Consider the following 4,725-nt stretch of genomic DNA (forward strand, 5'->3'; position numbering starts at 1 on the left):
ACCTAGGTCTACCCTGAGCCAAGAGGCGCTGAAACTTTTCGAAATCACAAAAGAGTTCCCCTACCGGTTCTGTATACTTTGTGACTTTGTTCCCGGTTACCGGGTCTGCATACACTACCTAACACTAACCCTTTTTCTCTATAATTTATTAACTGTGTAAAACGGGCACCTGTCCAACGCGGACGCCATATTTTAACACACAACCCCTATCACACAAAACAATATAACACCTGTCTAAGACAGCCACCTTAGTGACTCCATTACGTTTTGTCATAAATTGTGCATTTGCCCCCTGGCGTTGTGAGCGAGCCATGTCATTGTAGTCCCTCCAACCGATCATGTAGCGTAGGCCCCTCCCACTGTTGACCAATAGGTACCAATTTCCAGCTGCTGGTGAAGTTATAAAAGTGTGATCCCTCATAACCCAAGCCCCGCCCAGAACTCATATATACACAAATCGTAAGTGAGATCATGAGTGGTCACTGTTTACCCAGTCTGCAACAAAGTAACAATGGACGTCAACATGAACTTGCGACAGAAGCGTCCCTCGTTCTCCGAGTGGTGGCAACCCATGCGTTAGTTTTAACATGGCACTCCGTCTTCCTTGTCTTATACATTTCATATTATTGTCACCCTTGTGCAAAATCAACAACAAAATAAAAAATAAACAAAATACAAACCAACAACAAAAACAACAACAATGCGGCTACTTTCGATTGGGATATCAGACGGGAAAGGTTTGCTTTCTTCATCTTGATCAGTCCTGCCTAAGCCGACCACCTGTGTTATACGGCCACTTTTCTCCTTGACAATGGGTGGCCGTCTCACACAGGTTTAACTGTAATAGATCTAGATCTAGATATAGATCTAGATCTAGTTCACTGACAGTCAAGCCCGAACTCTTGCTGAATTAACTTGTCTTCCAGTCTTCACTTTTAATTTGTATTTCAGTCCCTGTTACTACTTAAAATAATAAGCATAATTCTACTTTTGATAACAAATGTCACGAGAGTGTTGGAGTCAGAATAAGCTATAGGAATTCAACGTGGGAAAAGAACAAAATTGTAGATTCCACACTAATAACCCACTCTCACAACCAACGTAGGCAGGCCTAGCCTTGCCGGTATGATCGATAAGCTCCCCCATGTATGCACATACATTATCAGAAACCTACTGCGCCGAACAGATGTGACAAGCGAAATGCTTCTCGGGGTTCAAATACACTGACAATCTACAGCTTTGCACTGAAGTGGAAAACAAGGCATGTCATGCATGCTTCGGATGTTGGTTTTGCCGGGAATCTGGAGGAGAACGAAAACAAAAACAAAGATAACCACTTCCGTAATCTGCTCTTTACACTTTCTTAACTGGAAATGCGCTCCAAAACACAGGCAATTCACTGTATGTGATCGTCCATGCCTAGACCCTAATCTACCAAAGATGGCATGCAATCACCACGATAGAATTTGTAAAAGGATATAATACAGGGAACAAATTAATACACATGGTATTACCTGCCACCTCGATGCTGTGTAATCCGCCATGTTGAATTTCAAATTCGTGACGTCACGATCTCGTTATCCCTCGTAAAGTTGGCCCAGTCTGTCTTGGTGGCCTTTCATCAGGGATGGCTACCACTAGGCCTACCAATGTTGACACAGATTCCACAACCACCTGCGGTAAGTAAAAAGCGTTTTTTGACAGAGAGAAACATTTTTGCTGAGAAACGACGGGTGTTGGACTGAGATCTAGTCGTTGATGAGCATTTCAGAGCCCCGTTTTGATGAAAATGTAGCGTAACTGAAAAGAAATGCGCAAAAATCCACTTGACTGCAAGGTGGTTGTCCCTATTTTGCTATAGTTTTCGCATCTGAACATGTTCGTGGAGTAAGTTGCTGGTATTTTAGGCCTTAAAGTAACTTTTTACAACTGTAAATGAAGTCTTGCTCACCTAATACCTACGGCAACCTGATAATAAAAGAACACGTACGTGCATTAGCCTGACACGAGAAAGCGGCAATAGTTTCAACGTGCGTGCAACATCCACGGGAGGCAACCGAGGAAATTGCGTAACTAGGATTCTGAATCTAGTCTTTCCCCTTGGAAAGAGTTTGGGTTGATAGGCCAAGTCAGTCAATAGACGATAGACCAGGCTTATAATGATATCTCTGCCTCTGCATCTATGTGGTCCCCGGTCAATCTCATAGTTTGCCACACCTTGAATGTTACTTACTGCTGGCCGGGCGATCAACGGCACGCCTTACTTCCTTTTTCTCTCGTGTCTGAGGAGTGTCAAGTGACAAGCACTTTTCCATTTGTATTTTTATCAGGGGCGGCTCGCTGGTCTAACAAGTCTTAGTGGAGGTGCACAATTAGATCTAACTTAAAGCAGGATGAAGACAGTCAAAGGCATGGTAGGTGATATGTATTCTTCATCCTACCTGTTTAGAGAAAATCTATTCGAAGAAGTCTACCCTTCGTTCTTTTGCTGCAACAAATGTGTCCATTTTTTTTTTGTTGGCGAAGTTGGAGATGATGTCCAATGATATCCTTGTGGATCGACTTAAAAACGTCAATGCGATTTCTAGGAGTTTGCCTATTTCTCTAAATATTGTATCGAGTTTGTAGTCCTCCTGAGTTGAATAAAGACCGTGGGTTGTACGACACTGAGCAAACTTACTTAAATGTTTCATTGCAATATAATATTTCTAATTGTGTTTGTAACTTGATTTTATACAAAACAGATTAGCTTTCTAAAATACTATCCCAAAAAACCGTAGGAAACGACTTTTGATAGTCCTGGAATTTGGAGGGGTAGACGATTGATAGTGTATAGATTTTATTTTGCTTCAAGAAACGGTAAACTAGTTGAGTGACTATTATGTCACAGGCCTCCTTTGCAGCACTTTCGTTGGTGTCATGTTGTGACGTCTGCGTCTCTTGGAAGTTTGTTCCTGTGTGGTCTGACTTGTCAATGGTACACTTGTACTGTACTGTCTTTAATTTCCCCGATGGCGGCTTTAAAAAACTTGTCTAGAGCTTGTTGGGCTGCTATGGTCGTTGTACTTCTGTGTTGGAGGATCCCATACACAACGTCAACGTGCGTAGTGTGAACACTTTGTTTTAAAAGGTGCAAAAAGAAGAGAAATGTATCGCTCTTTAATACATTCAAGAGACCACATGCTTCGTGGTTTGTATTATGGTTTCAGTGCTCAGACTGAATTTCTTCAAGACAGAACTGGATTTCTCCTTTCCAACGGAAGACTGCTAGTACGTCGAGACGGACAATTCCACTTTGTTTCTGACGGCCGTGGAATATTCCGGTGACAAAAGCGTCTGAGAACGTCAATGCGTTTTGTAAAGTGGGCACAAAATGTCAAAAAGCCTGCAACGTTAGCAAAATATATCCAGCAGATTGATATGCCCTGAACAAGCACGCTTTACTTTACTTTAAAAACAAGATTCAGCCGGTGCGCATAGCAATGAATAAAGACAAGAAAAGGGAAAGTTGGCGCCTCTGAGTCTGTACACCAGAGACTCTCCCGCTCATTACAGCTGCCCCTTCGTAGGTTTGGGCGACCAGCTTCTCCTGGACACTGAATGGTTCTAAAGCTTTGTTTAGGGTTGAAACGAGCCCTGATGAAGTGCTATCTTTGGCTTCAAAAAGACTTTAGTAGAAACCTGTCTACCGGTTTTCCGACCTTAATATACCTCAGAATGATCTCACACTATGACATTGGATTGCTCTGAAGCTATCATAATTCGGGCATTTGGAGAGAAGGTTTCACAATGATATGACGACCAAGTTTAGGAACCAAAGTGCTACCGTCCGTTCTCCAAACATCTCGCTATGCGTGTACGTGAACGGTTACAAACCCAGAAAGTACAACTATTGTTTGGTAGGTATCAGTTGACTTTCGAAGGAAACTGACGAGAGCCTGCTGGAATTTGGTTTCGACGAAAGTGTCGCTTACGAAGTTATGTCATACGGCGCACCAGGAAATTAAATTTTTCATCGCAACTGGAGGTTCCCCGCCGAGTGCCTTATCTCGTCGGGGTCATGGAGGTCACTGGGTCAGCTCTCGAAAACAGCACCTCGGCACAGATGGCTGTTGCCTCTCTAAAGAAACTATCAAAGGTTAATTTTGAAACTTTTCAGTTTAGAGTTTCACCAGAGAGTTTACAGTACAACTCTCTGGTTTTAGATGTATCCCTGTACTCATGGTCATTGTCGTTGAACGCAGCCAAGATGGGAAATTGTGCTTATGAGATTTGTATGGAGAAGTGCAGTTTAAAAAACAAAAACAAACAAACACACCAACACCCCCCCCCCCCCCACACACACACACACACAAAACAAACAAAAAAAGCAAAAACAATATAAAGTAACACGTAGGTGAGTTTTTGGAACAAAGACGACACAAGCTAAAAGAGGTACACGAAATGGGCGAGTCTGCTGAGATGGTAGTATTGATTTATTATTATCTTTGCACCATAATCCACCCAGGAACATCACAATGTGCTGAAAGTCATTTGAAAACGCTGCTGTTCCTTCACCATACTTTATGTGTCTTGTGCATTCTACATTATTTATGCAAAAGCTTGTTATTATGTTAAATAGCTGTATTCTCTGTGGTCTCTCCGTGCAGCTGTACAAATCTATAGTTGTGTGTGGCAGAGGACAGCTACTGTGTGTGTGTGTGTGTGTGTGTGTGTGTGTGTGTG

The 4,725-nt window shown here is 42.5% G+C and overlaps 1 protein-coding gene across 1 annotated transcript in view; it reads right to left on the reverse strand.

Annotated features, from left to right (window-relative positions):
* The window catches only part of LOC101856903 (CLIP-associating protein 1-A), a gene marked incomplete at its 3' end in the record, with an annotated part of 53,805 nt that extends 51,770 nt beyond the window's left edge, over positions 1 to 2,035 (reverse strand). Inside the window, 1 exon segment of the mRNA XM_013083733.2 lies at positions 1,515 to 2,035.
* Between the last annotated feature and the right edge of the window lie 2,690 nt (positions 2,036 to 4,725).

The sequence above is a fragment of the Aplysia californica genome, unplaced genomic scaffold (genome assembly GCF_000002075.1).
Source record: "Aplysia californica isolate F4 #8 unplaced genomic scaffold, AplCal3.0 scaffold00251, whole genome shotgun sequence".
NCBI classification, from domain to species: Eukaryota; Metazoa; Mollusca; class Gastropoda; order Aplysiida; family Aplysiidae; genus Aplysia; species Aplysia californica.